The sequence below is a fragment of the Anolis carolinensis genome, chromosome 6, assembly GCF_035594765.1.
Source record: "Anolis carolinensis isolate JA03-04 chromosome 6, rAnoCar3.1.pri, whole genome shotgun sequence".
NCBI lineage: Eukaryota > Metazoa > Chordata > Lepidosauria > Squamata > Dactyloidae > Anolis > Anolis carolinensis.
Window position 1 is genome coordinate 72,067,735 of NC_085846.1, and position 21,150 is coordinate 72,088,884.

The 21,150-nt window shown below is 38.9% G+C and overlaps 1 long non-coding RNA gene across 1 annotated transcript; it reads right to left on the reverse strand.

The window, feature by feature from the left end:
• Positions 1-1,122: 1,122 nt before the first annotated feature.
• LOC103280962 (uncharacterized) lies at positions 1,123-20,477 on the reverse strand. Its single transcript, XR_009999729.1, has 5 exons — positions 20,286-20,477; positions 14,806-14,897; positions 13,137-13,310; positions 8,165-8,258; positions 1,123-3,311 (listed from the first exon to the last, which is right to left on the reverse strand). It is a non-coding gene; the product is annotated as an uncharacterized LOC103280962 (long non-coding RNA).
• Between the last annotated feature and the right edge of the window lie 673 nt (positions 20,478-21,150).

The window sequence follows — 21,150 nt, forward strand, 5'->3', positions numbered from 1 at the left end:
AATTTAGATAGAAAAATGAATGTACTGAATATATCATCAAAATATCAAATCAGCTATTAATCGTCGTCATTGTCTCACTCGTTCAGTCGTTTTCGACTCTATTAATACAGATCTAAAATCAAAGAAGGAACCTTCATAAATACAGTAACTAGCAAATGTGTCATTTGCATGAGAAGACAAAAGTTTGAGCCAATTTTTAAAGAATTCAGACATATTTAAGCTTCCCAGACTGATATTGAATTAGAGTGGTTAATTTATTCATGTAGGGCTAAATAGTCTAAAAGCACCAAATCCCATCTGATCATGGAAGCCAAGCCAAGTCATTTCTGGCATAGTTATGTGAAGGCACATTCACGTCACAATTTGTCCATCATGCTATTTATTCTGTGTTGTTCCTCCGTTGATAGTAGAGCAGAGCTCTTGCAGGTCTCTGTTGAAAACATTTCAGCAATGCCCAACAGATTGTGAATCACTTTGTACACAACACTTAAGATAATTAAAGAATAAGTCTTGTGGGATCTGATCCATTTTATCGCTTGCTATGGTAACAGTAGCCCTTGAGAATTTCCTCAGAATTGCTGTCTTTTGCTCTAGTTCCACTATGTGTGTGCAAAACCCGCCTTTTACTTTTTATACCTGTAAAATCCTGTGGGAATAGTGATCTTCCTGATACATAATACCACATAAAGGAGCACTTAGTAGTGAATGTTGATAGCAACATTCATAGAAATTGAGGGCTAAATTCATTGTTAGCCCTACTTAGAAATGAACAGGACTTACAGCCCTAATTCTCCTTACCATTTTAACCTATATACACCAGTGCTTGCAATCATTTTTGTTTGGAGAAAACACATCACCAGTGTATGGAATTCACTGCCAAATATGTGAGCGACGACAACAGCAGATCTGAAAAATATAAGGCATCCCTTTGCTTTGTCTTATAATGGAGGCTTTCTCCTCAATCCCCCTGAAGCTCTGGGATTTTCCTGTTTCTTTTGATGACCAAATTGGAATTTAAATCCTCTCCTTTTTCATGCCTTTTTTTCTGCCACCCTGGCTCATCCTCTGTAGTGCCTTATGATAAAGGTTTTCATCACCCCCCCCCCCCCAAAAAAAAACTCTGAGAGTTTCTTGTTGACTATCATAGCTACAAAGGTTCATGGAAAGGTACATGAAGTGAAAAAATGAGGGACCCTCCCATTCATAAGCTTCATCCTCCCATTCAAATATCTGCATATGAATATGTTGGACTAAAAAAAACTGGATATGAACCCTGACTGGAGCCCAGATTATTACAGCGGATGAGAGTTGAAAGAGGACTGAAAAATGAGATCAGACATTGCACCCCTTCTGATCGTTCTCCACATTTCACCCAATTCTCCCTAGCTGGCGAAGCAGTTGCATTTCAACAACAAAAATGGTGAAAACCATTACATTGGCCAGACAATGGTGCCAAGACCACTTCCCACTATGGCCTATTTTACTCTACCACAACCCATCACCCTGATTGCATCTCAATCCATATTTGGAGCCTAGGGCACACATAGAAAAAAGCTGATTTTCCCACTGGAGAGTGGACTAAACAAGAATTTTCCTTAAATTGCATTAAAGTCTAAAAGGAACATATTTGCTTATAAAATGGAGGAATGCCATGTGTTCCAGCAGTACCAATATTGAGTTAAGGATTAATTATTTTGCTGGTGTGGATCCAATCTAAATTAACCTTTCACAATCTTGATGGAGAACATGTAGCCCTTCAGATGTTGTGGGAAGAGTAATCAACATCAGGAGGACAAGAGTTTCCCTGTCCATGGACTTTAGACTTTATCACATGAACCCGCTCTTCCACTGCAGTCGTGCTATCATTGCAGTTGTGCTATCAGGTCTCTTTTCATTTCCACAATTGGAGAACTTGTAGCTCTTCAGATGTTGTAGGAATAGTAATCAACATCAGGAGGACAAGAGTTTCTTTGCCATGGACTTTAGACTTTATCACACGAACCTGCTATTCCACTGTAGTCGTGCTATCATTCATAGTGGATATATACCAAGTTGAGCACCTTCAATATCAGATCTCTTCTCATTTCCACAACTGAAGAACTTGTAGCCCTTCAGATGATGTGGAAATATTAACATCAGGAAGACAAGAGTTTCTTTGTCCACTGAGTTTAGACTTTATTGTATGAACCTGCTATTCCACTGTAGTCTTGCTATCATTGATAGTAGATACATACCAGTTCGAGCATCTTCAATATCAAATCTCTTTTCATTTCCACAGTTGGAGAACTTGTAGCTCTTTAGATGTTGTGGGAGTAGTAATCAACATCAGGAGGACAAGAGTTTCTTTGTCCATGGACTTTAGACTTTATCACATGAACCCGCTATTCCACTGCAGTTGTGCTATCATTGATTGTGGATATATACCAGGTCGAGTTCCTTCAATATCGGATCTCTTCTCATTTCCACAATTGCGCTAATCATACTTCTGCATGCACTCTGGACTCTGCCTTCCCACAAGTTTGCTATTCCATATTTTTTATATTTTAAGAGCAATTTTGCAATTGCAGTTTTGAAAAACAACAAAGGTGAAAATGACTATAAAATATACAATACACAGAAGATAGACATCTTGGGAATAACAATTGAATGGGGGGAAAAATGAGAATCCTGGCTCCTGAAGTCATTTTACTGCTAGCATTTCAACACAGAAGCTTGGTGGATCCATTACACCAAGTCAGGTGATGGGAACATTCTGGGATGGAAGCAGATCAGTAGTGGGATATGCACGGTGTTGTGTGATAGGGATTGTCACTAAAGGTGACAGTTCAGCTTCAATGGTGGTTTGCCTGCCTCCTGCAATAAAGTCATTGCCTCATTATAGACAAAATGTTGCATTAGAAAACACTCAAGACTCCCTCCGTAAGTTATATTGTGGATATTAACAAATTTAATATTAATGATGATCAAGTCATATTGACAAGAATGTCTGAAGAGGGATTTTTAGCAGCTTACACATTATAAATTGAAGTGTAAAGAAAATACATATATTGAACAGAATTGGATGAGTTCTCTTTCACTTATTTTTTTAAAAAGTGACTGAGTAATTCACTATGCACAGAAATGAATCAGAGTTTATTCAGGAAGCCAGCATTCTATCAATAAAACAGTGCAGGAAACATTTTTTTTTAAAAAATGCAGTATTGAATTAGATGATGATGTCTGTTGTTGAAATCTCCTCTTGATATAACAGCCCTGATAGAATATGTGAACATCCATCTGCTTTGAGAGGAGAACAGATGTGGTCCCTTCAACTGTAAGTGAAGAAGAAAAACATATATTGTGCTTCCTACTCAGGAGTGGAGAGGGAGAATTTGACCTACAGTTGTATTATTTTTTGCTAGTATTATTAGTTTTTTTAATGTGCTGTTTAGAGAAACTTCCATTTTAAATGAGCCTGAACAGTTTTGTTAGAGTAAATGGATTCTTTGTGTCATTGTGATTTGTTCTCACACAGATGTTCAAGGGACAAAAATGAAAGTATGGTAAGAGGATTTATTGAAAAGCTTTCTAAGCTCCCACAATTTGGTTTAAACAGTAAAGATGATAAAAACCGGAAATGTAATTGATTAAAACAGTATAAATTATTTAAATAGATGTAAGAACAACATTGGGAGGAGAGCAATGACCAATCTCGATAAAATAGTGAAGAGTGCCCCTGGTGGGACAGTGTGTTAAAGCGCTGAGCTGCTGAACTTGCGGACCAAAAAGGTCCCAGGTTCAAATCCCGGGAGCGGAATGAGCACCCGCTGTTAGCCCCAGCTCCTGCCAACCTAGCAGTTCAAAAACATGCCAATGTGAGTAGATCAATAGGTATCACTCCGGCGGGAAGATAACGGCGCTCCATGTAGTCATGCCAGCCACATGACCTTGGAGACGTCTATGGACAATGCCGGCTCTTCGGCCTAGAAATGGAGATGAGCACCAACCCCTAGAGTCGGTCACAACTGGACTTAACGTCAGGGGAAACCTTTACCTTTACCTTTAGAGACATCACACTGGCAACAAATGTCCGCATAGTTAAAGCAATGGTATTCCCTGTAGTAACGTATGGATGCAAGAGCTGGACCATAAGGAAGGCTGAGTGAAGGAAGATAAATGCTTTTGAACTGTGGTGTTGGAGGAAAATTCTGAGATTGCCTTGGACCGCAAGGAGATCCAACCAATCCGTACTTCAGGAAATAATGCCCAATTGCTCACTGGAGGGAAGGATACCGTGTTTCCCCAAAAATAAGACAGTGTCTTATATTAATTTTTGCTCCCAAAGATGCTTTAGGCCTTATTTTCAGGGAATGTCTTATTTTTCCATGAAGAAGAATTCATATTTATTGTTGAACAAAAAAATGAACATTTATTATATACTGTACAGCAGTTGTCATCATAAACCACCATAACCAGACAAACTGTGAATCCTATCAAGAATTTCTTGCTACTACCAATATTTCCATGTACAACACTTTATGGTACGTACATTTACCAATCCTGCATGCTCTGGTGTTCTGTTTGGTGGGCAAGCTTCCAAACAAAAACGTTGCTAGGTCTTACTTTCAGGGGAGGCCTTATATTTAGCAATTCAGCAAAACCTCTACTAGGTCTTATTTTCTGGGGATGTCTTATTTTAGGGGAAACAGGGTATTAGAGGGAAGTTTGTTGGCCCCATAATGAGAAGACAGAAAAGCTTGGAGAAGATACTGATGCTGGGGAAAATTGAAGGAAAAAGGAAGAGGGTCCGACCAAGGGCAAGATGGATGGATGGTATCCTTGAAGTGACTGGCTTGACCTTGAAGGAGCTGGGGATTATGGCAGCCGACAGGGAGCTCTGGCGTGGGCTGGTCCATGAGGTCACGAAAAGTCAGAAGTGTATGAATGAATAAACAATAACAAGAATAACATTTCATATTATAAAAGATGTGCTTTCATTTAATTAAAGGCAGCCTGGAACAACTAGGCCTTTAAGCGCAGGGGAAGACATGCACAGAAGCTATGACCAGGGCAGTCTACAAAACTGGAGGCACCATAGAAAAGAAGATTGTGAGAGCTATATTCAAAACAGTTAAAACTAAAATGTTTTCTTCCAAAAAAAGGTAATATTTTCAAGTACTGGAAAGGCCTTATCACTCATGCCTAGTAAACAGAATGTCAGAGTGTTTGGGAAACAACCCATTACTGTATCATGATCGATTGCAACATTGAAATGATAGCTTGTTAAAATCCTTATTAGGCTGTTTGCTACTTTCCATTCCTTTTTACAGTAATAGAAAAGAAATAAACATTGTAGCATGCATAAAAGCATGGAAAATTCCCATCAAAATGTTTTCCTTAGAAATAAGCCTATTCAACTATGAAACAATGATGTCGCTGAGCCCTAATGGGTCTTATTCACAATCTCGCTGCCCTTACAGATGAAGGACTGTTTAGCTCATTGGAAGTCACTTCTCTGAGTAGATGTGGAGGATTGCAGTGTTATTCAGCTTTACACATTCACTCCCATCACCCTTAATTTAACATCACATCACCTCTCAAAATAGTCCAACTCTGAAGCTTACTAGACAATATTATTTCACACTCCTCCTCTCTTCCATCATTAACAACAAAGTCCAGCCATGGTACCTTCAACCTTTTAACCCTACAACTCTATTCTTATGAGTTATTTCTCATGAAATGAGTGGATAGAATTGTCCCAGAATATTTGTCTTGTATCTTGGGATTCAGCAAGGCTAGAGATTTTCTCCTTTTTTAAAAAAAAGTTGAAAACTGGGTGAGTGCAATAACTACCGATGTCCTTGAGAGGACAGACTGGGAATAAACTATAGCTTAATCTTAAGCAGGTTAAGCTATAGTTTAGGACCCAAACATGCAGTTGAATTTTGTGTACTTTCACTATGTGAATTCACTGTAGCCATTACAGTGGAAGAAGATACAATCACTAAACCTGCACAGCTACCCTGTTTCCCCTAAAATAAGACATCCTCAGAAAATAAGACCTAGTAGAGGTTTTGCTGAATTGCTAAATATAAGGCCTCCCCCGAAAGTAAGACCTAGCAAAGTTTTTGTTTGGAAGCATGCCCAATGAACAGAACACCAGAGCATGCAGGATCGGTAAATGTACATACCATAGAGCAGGGGTCCTCAAACTTTTAAAACAGAGGGCCGGTCTACAATCTTTCAGACTGTGGAGGGGCCGAATTATCATTTGAAAAAAAAAAGAACAAATTCCTGTGCACACTGCATATGTCTTATTTGTAGTGCAAAACAACATCAACAATGAAAAAACAATACAATATTTAAAAATGAAAACAATTGTAACCAACATAAACCTATCAGGATTTCAATGGGAAGTGTGGGCCTGCTTCTGGCCAATGAGATAATCAAGTTAATTAGGATTGTTGTTGTTGTGTGTCTTCAAGTCAATTCAGACTTTGGGCGAGCCTAAGTCTAAAATTATTTATTTATTCATTTACTACATTTATTTATTACATTTATATCCTGCCCTTTTCACCCCAAAGGGGACTCAGAGCAGCTTTATGTACATACAATATATTATATTATTAGCATAGCACAATATTAGCAATGTAGTTATATATTACTACATTGAACTATACCACTATACTGTAATATTATATGTAATATATAACATATAATTAATATTATTATATAGTATTATTATTAGTATTATATTGTATAACATTATAATATTATTATCAATATTATATGTATATACAATATATTATATTATTAAAAATGATATAAAATATTATATTATAAAACTGAGGGCAGGGGCCAGGTAAATGACCTTGGAGGGCCGCATCTGGCCCCCGGGCCTTAGTTTGGGGATCCCTGCCATAGAGTGTTGTACATGGAAATAATGGAAGTAACAAGAAATTCTTGACAGGATTCACAGTTTGTCTGGTTATGCTGGTTTGTGATGACAACTACTGTACAGTATATAATAAATGTTCATTTTTTTGTTCAACAATAAATGTGAATTTGTCTTCATGGAAAAATAAGACATCCCCTGAAAATAAGACCTAACGCATCTTTGGGAGCAAAAATTAATATAAGACACTGTCTTATTTTCGGGGAAACACGGTATTCATTGGCTCCTCTGTTAATGTCTGAAACCAATCTGACTTATGAACGATTTATAGCGAGCCCTCCATATCAAGAAATACTTTATCCATGGATTCAGCCAGCCAGAGCTTGAAAATATTGTTTAACAAATCCCAAAAGCAAACCTTCATTTTGCCATTTTATATAAGGGACACGGTTTTACTATGTTATCGTATGTAAATAGAGATTGAATATCCATGGGTTTTGGTATGTTTGGGAGGAACCAAACTCCAGTTGATATCCAGTTGATATTTAGTTTTTTTGGTAGAAATCTCTAGCTCACTCTAAAGTAGGTATTGCATTTTTCTTTCATTGGTGGGAGCTTTAAAACGAACATTTGCTAGCTACTGTGTTTCCCCGAAAATAAGACAGTGTCTTATATTAATTTTTGCTCCCAAAGATGCTCTAGGTCTTATTTTCAGGGGATGTCTTATTTTTCCATGAAAAAGAATTCACATTTATTGTTGAACAAAAAAAAAAGAACATTTATTATATACTGTATAGTAGTTGTCATCATAAACTAGCATAACCAGACAAACTATGAATCCTATCAAGAATTTCTTGTTACTACCAATATTTCCATGTACAACACTTTATGGTACGTACATTTACCAATCCTGTATGCTATGGTGTTCTGTTCGGCGGGCATGCTTCCAAACAAAAACGTTGCTAGGTCTTACTTTCAGGGGAGGCCTTATATTTAGCAATTCAACAAAACCTCTACTAGGTCTTATTTTCTGGGGATGTCTTATTTTAGGGGAAACAGTGTAGCAATTTCTAATAGAGATAGATAGGGTAACATTGCTATCATTGATATTTTTGAAGAATCCCTCCCATACTGCTCCCTCTCCTCCAATGTGGGGTTGTGTGGATATGGGGACCCTTGTAAGTATCCATTTTTATTTCTTTATAATTTATTTAATGTATCTTTAAGCCACCCTTCAGTGGAAAACTGTTAAGGGCTAAAAGCATAGCAGGAGAGAAAATGATCAAATACCTTATGCCTTCTGTAGTCTGCTGCAGTTTCTGAGGCTACTTTTCAGCTTAAAATACCCAGATCATTAGAGGAAACATGGAACATCATTTCACATCTGTTGGGAAAGGAAAAGTAATACTTCACTTGCTCTGGTAGTGGATCCAGGTAGACTATTTGTCTGCCAATACTCTCTTCATATCTTTCATTGCCACCAGCTGCACCTCTTAAGCATAGATGGGAAATTTTACTTATTTGAGTTACAACTCCCCAACCCATGCTGACTGTGGCTCAGGTATTTTAGAAGCTGATGTCCAGGTAATTTTGCCCATCTGCTGAGTATGCGGTCTCATTTGCCAAACCCCATTAGTCATTTTTACAAACATACTTCACTTTCTGTTACCTCCTTAGCAGGTGGTGCTTAGGTATGAGAAGCTAGCCAAGTATTTTTGTACCATCATTTTTTTTTTATTTAGGAAAAAAACAAATATACATAACTCTCTAAAATCTGCTTAAGCAATGTGAAATTTGGGATTCAGGCACTTACTGTGTATACTCGAGTATTAGCCGAGTTTTCAGCCCTTTTTTAGGGCTGAAAAAGCCCCTCTTGGCTTATACTTGAGTGAGGGTCCTGGCCGGTTTATATTCAGGCCATCCTATACTCGAGTATATAGGTAATCAGAGTTGGACAGTCTTATCTTAAATTACAATCTTATGTAAATATTCAAAAACATTTAACCCACTGATGCCTCAATTAATGCAATTTTATTCGTATCTATTTTTATTTTTGAAATTTACCAGTAGTTTCTGAATTTTTCACCTTCATCTTATACTCGAATAAATAAATTTTCCCTGTTTTTTTGTGGTAAAATTAGATGCCTCAGTTTATATTCAGGTCAACTTGTACTCGAGTATATACTGTAGTTAAAATCCTATTAACACTGTGTTAACATACTGTGTAATTTTATCAATTTGATACCACTTTAACTGATGTGGCTTTATCTCCTAGAACCTTGAGATTTGGAGCTTTAAGTATAGATTCACTCATTCTTTGTTAATCTGACAAGTTTGATCACCGTGGTATTGATTTCTGTTTTGATATGGTTGCTAGTTTTATAGGGACTTTATACTGTCTTGTTGATTTGTGTTTGGTTGAAAGCTTCCTTACAATTTGTGCGTTATGCTAACATCTCTGGTTGGATAATAAATCAACGGATAAGTAAATAAATAAATAACTAGTTCTGTAACCACACACAACTTTTTCATATACAGACAGTACCAACCCACAGCTGATTTTGTCACAGGATCTAGCTTAGTTCCTGGTGAGACAGCAGCTAGGCTGGTGAAATAAAGCTTGTCAGACTGTGCTACATAACTAGTTGAGAAATGTTTTTCAATGAAGATATGTCTCAAGAGGCAGCAATCCAAACTGACGTGGCATATGTATAAAAACTGCAGCAGAAGCCTGAAGGTGTCCTTAATGCACGTTGTTAATTGTGCCAGATAAAAATGCTAATTAGATTCAGCCATCCAACGCATGATGTTTCTCAGGTAGGTTTCAGTGTTCCTCTTGGTTATTTATCATCTTGTATTTCAAGGTGACATGTGCTAAATTCCTGGTTGTGGTTTAGTGGTTTTAGTGTCGAACTATGACTCTGGAAACCAGGGTTTGAATCCTCATTCAGCCATCAAACTCCTTGAGTGACCTGGGCAAGTCACAGGCTCTCTGTTTAAAGTGAGGTTCCTCAACCTTGTAAACAAATTATGTCAAGAAAATCTTGGACAGCCTTAGGGTTGCTGTTAGTCAGAAATATCTTGAAGGCACACAACAACCACAATAATTTAACACGTTATCAAGTCACTTTTGGTAAGATGTCATAAGAATCTGTGTGATGGAACTCCTGAGCATATTTACAAATATCAGGGCTATCTCTGTTGTGACTCAACCTTTGCCTTTGTGTGACTCTGATGTGCCTTTGTGTGATTCTGATGAGGATTCTGGGTTATATGTGCATAATGATGGGATTCAGCAGATTCAGGATGAATTTGAAGATGTCTCTGATGCTGTGGGAAATGAAGAGCAGGGAGTTGTTCCCATGGGAAGAAATGAGGAGGTTATTTCTGATGACGGATTTCAGGTGCAAGCAGAAAGGGAGGGTAGCTCTTTGTCTTCGCCTGATAACACTAAGGAGCTCAGTGGTCTTGACTCTGAGGCCGTGTCTCTCGATCGGGCTTCAAGACTGGAATTTAGAGGGTTGCGTCTTCGAATAGTGAATAAACAGGAGGTCAAAGGGCAAAGGAATGCCTTTATATCATGCTTTTAAAACAGTCTGCTGAAAGGGAGATCTCTGTCAGTGCAACTTCATTGCTTGATCAAGAAGCAAGTCTGCTTTCCTGTGCCAAGTTTGCTTTCCTGGATTCGCATGAGGATCTATTCTGGTTGCTGGGACTTGTGGCTTCTATGAAAAGGACCTTGTTTCATGCTCTATGTTTCTATGGACTTATTGCTTACAGCCTTGTTTTGGTACCTATCTTTTGGAACTGAACTTTTATCTTTTATGAACTATCTTTTGCCTATTTTCTAAATAAACTACAAAAGACTACGTTCTGTGTGTGGCTTGGTGTCTTTAGCAAGGTGAAGCTAATCTGAGGTGCGACAATCTCACTGATGTCTGATATCAGCGAGGCAACCCAATATATCAATTCCGGATTTTAGTCCAAGCTTTAAATGAGCTTTTCAAGATGCTAGCTTCTAAATAGTTTCAGCACCTTGAATTGTGCCTTTAAAGATGGTATTAAGATTGTATTGATTAATATTGTATTATATCTTATGTTTTATAATTTTAAGTTAATTCAAACTGCAGTTTGATTACTCTGTTTTTAATTATGATGTATGTGTTATTTCATGATGCTTATGATGGGCTTGTCCCCGTGTGAGCCACTCCGAGTCCCTTCGGGGAGATGGAAGTGGCATACAAAAATAAAGTTGTTGTTGTTGTTGTTGTTACTATTATTACTAAAACCCAGAATAGATTCATAACTCCACTGAAATACCAGCTGCCATTGTGTAGGACTTCTCATATAGAGTAGGCACATCTTCATCTGCTAAGGCTTCTGTAACTGACAGATGCCTGATAGAAACAGGAATGCAAAGGTGAGAAGTGTCACATCTATAGGTCATTCAAGATAGCAATGTGGTAATTAGATCATTGTTGTCCATGATATGTATTGTTTACATCTCTACTGGGGCATGGAATTGGTTTTGGAAAAACTGCTTCATAGGACAGGGTCTAAACGTAGTCTTAGATTTGGGCTTGAGCTGCCAGCTCCTCAAAGAAAATTCTGATATCATGGAGCCTATTAGGATCAAGTGATTGAGGCCAGTTAGCAAAGAGGATGAATATCTCTTTATTAACTGGTATGTTAAAACAGTTATTACATTTGCCGTATACCTTATCTTACTTCAAAACAGTGTATGTGTATTTTCTGATCTCCACTCTTTTCGCTTTTTCCTCATTCAGTAAGGCCTTCGACAAGGTCCCCCATGACCTTCTAGCAAACAAGTTAGTCAAATGTGGGCTAGGCAAAACTACGGTTAGGTGGATCTGTAATTGGTTAAGCGAACGAACCCAAAGGGTGCTCACCAATGCATCTTCTTCATCTTGGAACGAAGTCACGAGTGGCGTGCCGCAGGATTCTGTCCTGGGCCCGGTTCTGTTCAACATCTTTATTAATGACTTAGACGAAGGGTTAGAAGGAACGATCATCAAGTTTGCAGACGACACCAAACTGGGAGGGATAGCTAACACTCCAGAAGAAAGGAGCAGAATTCAAAACGATCTTAACAGATTAGAGAGATGGGCTGAAACTAACAAAATGAAGTTCAACAGGGATAAATGCAAGATACTTCACTTCGGCAGAAAAAAATGGAATGCAAAGATACAGAATGGGGGACAATGCCTGGCTAGACAGCAGTACATGTGAAAAAGATCTTGGAGTCCTCGTGGACAACAAGTTAAACATGAGCCTATAATGTGATGCGGCTGCTTAAAAAGCCAACGGGATTCTGGCCTGCATAAATAGGGGTATAGCGTCTAGATCCAGGGAAGTCATGCTCCCCCTCTATTCTGCCTTGGTCAGACCACACCTGGAATACTGTGTCCAAGTCTGGGCACCACAATTGAAGGGAGATGTTGACAAGCTGGAAAGCGTCCAGAGGAGGGCAACTAAAATGACCAAGGGTCTGGAGAACAAGCCCTATGAGGAGTGGATTAAAGAGCTGGGTATGTTTAGCCTGCAGAAGAGAAGGCTAAGAGGAGACATGATAGCCATGTACAAATATGTGAGGGGAAGTCATAGGGAGGAGGGAGCAAGCTTGTTTGCTGCTGCCCTGCAGACTAGGACGCGGAACAATGGCTTCAAACTACAGGAAAGGAGATTCCACCTGAACATCAGGAAGAACTTCCTCACTGTGAGAGCTGTTCAGCAGTGGAACTCTCTATCCCGGACTGTGGTGGAGGCTCCTTCCTTGGAGGCTTTTAAGCAGAGGCTGGATGGCCATCTGTCGGGGGTGCTTTGAATGAGATTTTCCTGTTTCTTGGCAGGGTGTTGGACTGGATGGCCCGTGAGGTCTCTTCCAACTCTACGATTCTATGATTCTATGATTCCTCTCCAACCCCCTTTCTTTTTGTATAATGTCTTTTTTAAAAGGTTGCAAGCCTTAAAACTCAAGATTCAATATGATGAATTGGTATGAGTGTTCTGGGAACACTCCGTCAGGGTCTCCGCTCAACCATGGAAACCCACTTGGTGGGCAAATCACTCTTTGAGGGATGCAGTACCAATTGTCCTCTGAATAAATCTATCTAAGAAAACCCTCTGATATGGTTGCCATAGATCAGAGGGAAAGTCTATGATGGCTGGTAAATCCACATCCACTCCAGAGCAGAAATGCTTTGGAATTTCCCTGAAGTTGTCCACATGCATCCTGACAAACCTGCTGTGGTTGGAGTTTGGCATCCATGTGGTTCAACTGGACTTGAGACCACATTGACCAAGCTGGACTATCACTTCACCTTCCATGTTATTGTCACCACTTCCACTCAAACACAGCGACCCATGTAAACTCTTGGCCTTTGTGGGCATCCTATTCTGTTATCAACAGAGGTATCTGTAAAAGAAGAAGAGGGAAAGGAAAAAATATTTAAAGAAAAGGAAATATGTAATACTATTTGGACAAACTGGAATGTTACAAAATTAGAAACAAGTGATTCCTGAAAAGGTTCAATATGTTGGAATAATATTAATGAAACATTTGATTATGATTTTAAACATTTTTTAATGTATGCAAACTGGATTTTTATAGTTATCCATACTTGTGTATGTAAAACAGTCTGAAAGCTCAAATCTCAAGAAAATATTTTATTGCCTGTTCCCATTCTTATGGGGTTATTTTTTAATTAATGTGATATCATGATGTGTTTAGACATATTCTGAAATTCTCTTGATCGTGGAGATATATTCCCTGCCTTGCAAGGAGTTTCTTTTAAAAAAATTACATTAGGATTTTTGCATATGATATGGAGGTGGTGGGTGGGAGAAATAGCTGGTGGCACTATTGTTATTATCCAGATGGAAACAGTTTTTCCTAAAACATAGTAACCAATAACTCTAGTTAGGAATAGTTTGTAGGGATTTTGTTTTGAAAATGTCTTGAATTCGAGTCAAGGGTAAAGTATGTTATACAGTAAAGTCTTGCTTATCCAACCTTCGCTTATCCAACGTTCTGTATTATCCAACGCAGTCTGCATTTTAGTAGTCAATATTTTTGTAGTCAATGTTTTCAATACATTGTGAATTTTTGGTGCTGAATTCATAAATACAGTAATTACTACATAATGTTACTGTGTATTGAACTGCTTTTTCTGTCGATTTGTTGTAAAACATGACGTTTTGGTGCTTAATTTGTAAAATCATAACGTAATTTGCTGTGGCGCAGGCTGGAGAGCAGCTGCAATGAATCACTGCAATGAATCACTCTGACCAGGAGGTCATGAGTTCGAGGCCCGCTCGGAGCCTATGTTTGTCTTGTCTTTGTTCTATGTTAAAAGGCATTGAATGTTTGCCTATATGTGTAATGTGATCCGCCCTGAGTCCCCTTCGGGGTGAGAAGGGCAGAATATAAATGCTGTAAATAAATAAATAATAAATTTAATAGGCTTTTTCTTAATCCCTCCTTATTATCCAACATTTTCGCTTATCCAACATTCTGCCGGCCCATTTATGTTGGATAAGCGAGACTTATTTTGCACAAGTTGCCATTTGAATACAGATCTAGACACGTTTCATTATTTTTGAATGTATATTTTCGGATTCTTTATTACATTGTTTGTGTCAAATAATTAATAAAATAATTTCATAAAAAAACAGGTATCTGTAAGAAAAGGAAGAAGATGAGAGTCAAACTCGACACCTTCTTCCTAGTTGCATGGGTACCTCTGTTGATGTCAGAATGTGATATCCATGATGACCAGGAGCTCACATGGAGCTATATGGCTTGTTGGTGTTAGCAGAGACATGGTAACAATGAATCCCCTTTTTCCTGAACTGATGATCGCAGGAAAAAGGTGATATTGGTGATTTTCCCATGTGGATAGCAGACCAACCTGAATCAGATCCATCCAGCTGTCCATACTGGCCCAAAGCTGCAGGATGCTCTGGTGTTACAATCAAACTCTGGAATATTCCCCAATGTCACCTGAAATGGTGCAGATCTAGTTTAACTAAGGATAACACACAATGCTCACTAGAAATACTAGAAATACAGGAATGTTGTGAAGACGGCCAAGAGCTCACTCAGGGTGAGTCATGGTTTACATGCCTGTTTTCATGTCCAAAGTTGACTTAAAAACACAGAACAACAAAGCCTGCAGTCAGAAAATGTGTGTTCATACAGTGATGGCATGTAGAGCTACTCCAGAAATCATTTTTGGCCGAGGAGTGGGAAGATAATGTTAAAATAAATGAATGAATTAAAGAACAGATACACTTCACCAGCTGCAGTTCTGAAGCAGACTATATAGTCGATATTGCATTCATGTATATCCATTTGCAGGCAAGTGCACTAGAAATGAGATATGTCTGCCTACCAAAATAGATACAGTAGAGTCTCACTTATTCAACATAAACGGGCCGGCAGAATTTTGGATAAGCGAATATGTTGGATAATAAGGAGGGATTAAGGAAAAGCCTATTAAACAGCAAATTAGGTTATGATTTTACAAATTAAGCACCAAAACATAATGTTTTACAATAAATTTGACAGAAAAAGCAGTTCAATACACAGTAACATTATGTAGTAATTACTGTTTTTACGAATTTAGCAGCAAAATATCACAATGTATTGAAAAGATTGACTACAAAAACATTGACTACTGAAAGGCAGACAGTGTTGGATAATCCAGAATGTTGGATAAGTGAGATTCTACTGTACATAACTTTTAGGGACCCAGGGATGGGAGCTGAAATCTGAAGAATGTAAACATTAAAAATTCATGGAAATTAAAAATGTTTCCTTGTTTTAAAAAAGACCAAGCAGGGATAGGGACCATAAACTACACAGAACAGAATTCCATCAACTTAATAAACATAGTAATCAATGCAACAATTAAGACATGACTAACTTAACTCCCACGGATTTTAATGAATCTGTTCTCACCATGAATGAATCTGGATCTGAATCATTTCTTTTAAAAAATTAAATTCTAAGCCACCCTTCATACTGACAATTCTGGTAACATGCCAGAATGAAAGTACAGCATAATAAAAACAACATTCATATCTACCTATGTACAACCATAAAACTGAAAAGCAACAAACCCACAAGAGTACCAAGCAGAACAGAGACAATACAAGCAATTTAAAATGCTTGTGCAAGTAAAACAGATTTGACATAGCGCTGGAAATATTCTAATGTCAGAGACAGTTTAACTTATTTAGGGAGAGCATTCCAAAGCTGAGTGTATGACTCCCTCCTTTACTCAGACCTCTGAACATTTCACCAGTCATACAACTAGCTTGCTAGTGGTATGTAGCTGTTTTTCCTTAGATGGAAAAGGCATATTGGCAGCAGCAGTCAGGAACAAAGAGGCTAGGGACAGAGATTTTCACTTTCTTATCATTTGGGCCACCAGTCCAAGAGGATGTCAACTCACAATTCTGAGCTCCCAACTCATGCTGAAATGTAGTGAGTCAAGAGTCAAAATGACATTTTTGATCTGTAGGACTTCGTGATTTGTAGTACAAAACATTTAAAAATGTTCCATGGGTGTGTGAGCTATAAACCAACAGGTGTGTCAAGATGTCAAACTAGAATCTAATGCAATGGGCGACTTATCACCAGTGCCACCATCAAGGTAGGATCTGCTCTAATATCTTGGATACAGGGGTTCATCCTTTCAAAATGTATGGTACATTCTTGCATTTCAAATGTTTTATTTCCTGAAGCAGAACAGCAAAATGTGTCTGCCTTCCCCAAATGAAGGTGCACAACATTCAAAGACAGCCGGTTTATTTTGGTATACGAGGCCACTTCAACACTGTCATATAAAATCCAGATTATCTACTTTGAAGTGGATTATAATAAATATATTAGTGTAGACTCAGATAATCCTGTTCAAAGAAGATAATGTGGATTATCTGATCATCTGGATTATATGGTAGTATAAAAGGGGTATGAGAGAGAAAATATCAGACGTGCCTTTGGAACTAGAAATAAAATACAGTAGAGTCTCACTTATCCAACACATGCTTATTCAACGTTCTGGATTATCCAACACATTTTTGTAGTCAATGTTTTCAATATATCGTGATATTTTGGTGCTGAATTTGTAAATACAGTAATTACAACATAACATTACTGCGTATTGAACTACTTTTTATGTCAAATTTGTTGTATAACATGATATTTTGGTGCTTAATTTGTAAAATCATAACCTAATTTAATGTTTAATAGGCTTTTCCTTAATCTCTCTTTATTATCCAACATATTCGCTTATCCAACATTCTACCGGCCCGTTTACGTTGGATAAGCAAGACTCTACTGTAGTAGGAACATTTTTCTATATAGAATAATAGAGTTAGAAGAGACCCCGAGGATCATCTAGTCCAATCCCATTCTGCAAGGCAGAAAGACACAAACACCTTCTACACTGCCATGTAAAATCCAGATTAGTGTTTTGAACTGGATTATATGGCAGTGTAGACTCATAAAATCTGGATCAAAGCAGATTATTTGGATTAACTGCTTTATTAATCTGGATTATATGATAGTGTAGAACGGGCCACACAGTCAAATCACTCCCTGCTAGATGACCATCCAGCCTCTGCTTAAAAATCTCCAGAGAAGGAGACTTCACTATACTCTTCTATGATTCTATTATTCTTATTCCACCGTTGAACAGCTCTGACCCTCAACAAGTTTTCTTTCTAAAGTTTAGGTGCAATATCTTTTATTGATATTTAACTCAATTGTTCCATTACGTTCTAATCTCTGGAGCAGCAGAAACAATCTGCCCCCCTGCTCAATGCAACCTCCTTTCAAATATTTAAACATGATTCTCATGTCCCCTTCTCTCAGCCTTCTTTTCTCCAAACTAAATATACTTCGCTCCCCCACCCGCTATTCAGAGGGAGCCACCATTTCAAAACCTTTGACCATTTTGGTCACCCTTCTATGGATCCAGTCCAGCTTGCCCATCTCTTTCTTGAATTGTGGTGCCCAGAACTAGACATAGGGTTATTCCAGGTGAGGTCTGACCAAAGCAGAATGCAGTGTGGGACTATGACTTCCCTCGATCTGACACTAGACTGATGCAGCTAAGAATTACATTTTTTTTAAGCTACCACATAACTAATACTTTGCTGCCATTCCTCAATGTCACATATCAGTTGTTTGACATGCCTGCCGTCTTCTTGCAGGGCTGGAATGAATAAATGGTTCTCCAAAATGTTGCAAGTGTTCCATATGGAAGTCCCTACAAGTGCATGGACTTCCATGCCAGCACAACTGACATGCAATAATCATACAGTTGTGTCTCTTTGTGTGCTTGAGCTCTTGTAAAAGGCCTGGATCCAAGACTAGCCATACCATTGGATAGGTTGGGAGTACCAAAACAAAATAGCAGACTGCATTAGTTTTGGGACAGCATAAGAAGGTAGCAAAGTTGTTGCTGTTGTTTTCAGGTTAACTTCAATTTATGTCAACTCTATCAGTGTTTTCTCTGCCAAAACCAAGGTCACAACAACATCTGTTATAGAACTCCGATATACTGATGATAATGTGGTCTATGCACATTCAGCAGACCTACAAGCCACTCTAAACACTTTTGCAGAAGCATACGAGAAGTTTGACATCTCATTGAATATCAAGAAAACCAAAGTGCTCTTCCAGAAGTCACCAGCCAATCCCTCTGCAATGCCAGAAATTCAGCTTAATGGTGTATCATTAGAAAATGTTGACCATTTTCACTACCTTGGCAGCCACCTCTCCACAAAAGTCAACATTGACACTGAAATACAACACGGCCTAAGTGCAGTAAGTGCAGCATTTTTCTGAATGAAGTAGAGAGTGTTTCAGGATCGGGACATCCATAGAGATACCAAGGTGCTTGTTTATAAAGCTATTGTTCTCCCAACCCTGTTTACACCTGTGAAACATGTACTATTTAGAGACATCATATTCAATTCCTGGAATGATTTCATCAGCGTTGCCTCCAAAAAAAATAATCCTACAAATCTCTTGGGAAGACAGGTAGACAAATGTCAGAGTGCTGGAAGAAGCAAAGACCAAGAGCGCTGAAGCGATGCTCCTATGATATCAACTTCACTGGACTGGTCACATTATCCGAATGCCCGATCACTGTCTCCCAAAGCAGTTGCTCTACTCTGAACTCAAGAATGGAAAACGTAATGTTGGTGGACAGGAAAAGAGATTTAAAGATGAACTTAAAGCTAACCTTAAAAACTGTGGCATAGACACTGTGAACTGGGAAGCCCTGGCCCTTGAGATCAGCTGTGACCAGCAGTGCTGCAGTATTCAAAGAGACACAAATGGAGGATGAAAGGGATAAACATGCCAAGAGGAAGGTGCATCAAGCCAACTCTGACCAGGACTGCTTTCCACCTAGCAACTGATGTCCTCATTGTGGAAGATTATGCGGATCATGAATAGGTCTCCACAGCCACCTGCGTGTCCACCACCAAGACACTATTCTTGGAGGGCCATCATACTGGGACAACGAGGGATTGCCTAAGTAAGTTTCTCTGCAAGATTGATTCAGAGAAAGCTTTCCATTGTCTTTCTCTAAGACTAAGAGACAGTGACTTTTCAAATGTCATCCAGTAGATTTCATGATTGAATAGAATTTGAATCCTTATCTTCTAGAGTCCTAATTCAACACCACACTAGTCTCCTTGTTGCTTATTTGTGCTTTTTTGCTGCTAGGGAATGGAAGGGTGTATTTATCAATTTTTCTGATCAAAGTGCCTAAACAACTTGACTGATTGTGTTAGGAGTCAGACGCCAGTCAATATAAACAATTCAGTTTATTTGCAAAAACAACACAAAGGAGCCTAAGAAACAACCAAAAAAGGGCTCAAAACACTTTCTCTACAGTGTGAGGTAACAATGTCCAAAAACGACTCAAAATACCCAAACTCGGGATATAATCTGGATTATCCTGGGAAATAATCCGGATTAAAAAACAAACTAAGCCAAAACAGCTGGAAACTCACTCCACCTACTCGGTGGAGCTAAACAAACACAGGAAAGCTACCAGCAACCACCCACAGTGACCAGCGGCCACGCTATGCCCCAAAACGTTGTTAAAGCAAAACCAAGTCGTAAAGGAGAAGTCGCAGCTGCCACATCCGGTCCGCGTCATTAGGGTGAAGTCACAGGTATCGAGTTCCAATCCAAGTCGTCGGAGAAATCACAGACATTGAATTCCAGTCCAAGGTGAACACAAAGAGCCAAAGCGACGGAGGCAAGCTGGCAGCTAATGCATAAAACCAACACAGAACAATCCAGCGCAAACCCACACAATGCCAGTCCCCGTTGCCACTGAAAACCCAGGTTAACACTTACGTCCCAAAGCAGTCTTCCAAACACGTCTTCTGAAACAGAGATCCTGAAAAGGGCCCAACAAAACACCTTGCCGATTGCAAGGTTACATTAGCAACAAACTTACTTTTATCTACAAGTCCTCCTCTGAACTTGAGCCAGCCAGCGCCCCATCCACAGCTGGTTGCTGCAAATCCTCATCAGAGCTGGAGTCGCCCAATGCCCCACCCCCAGCTGCAGCCCTTCTACGATCTCTCTAGACAGACCACCTTCTATCCAAACCCATAACCCCCCTGGATCCATCTGTATCTTCTTTGTGCCATCCTTCAAATGTACCACTGCTTGTGGGTTCCTCAGGAATCTCCCAGATCTCCTGAACCCTAGTCCAATCCATCTCCTCACTCCCATCCTCCTGACTCTCAGCCCCACAATCCCCTTCAAAACCCTCAAAGGTATCATCATCAGTGGGTTCCATAAGTATTTCCCGGATTCTCTTCCTTTGTTGCTCCTCATCGGAGTGTTGCTCACGATTTGTTTTCCTGCCTCTTCTAATACAACTAGCAGTATCTCTACTCGAAGACTCCATCACAACAAATTGCCTTTAGGTATTATGCATCTTGACCTGGCTGAGTAAAAAGACACCATTTGATTATTTTTTTAGATAGATAGTATAATGTCTTAATCTCAACTGGCTGCATTATATGTTAACTGGCTATGTGGTGAAGCAGAAACAGACAACGTTTGGGGATCATTTTCCTAACTTTAGAGTCCAGTGAGGTATACTGGACCCAGAAATAATAATATGATAATAATGATAGTAATAATAATAATAATAATAACTTAATTTTTGTACCCTGCCTCCATCTCCCCAAACGGACTCGGGGTGGCT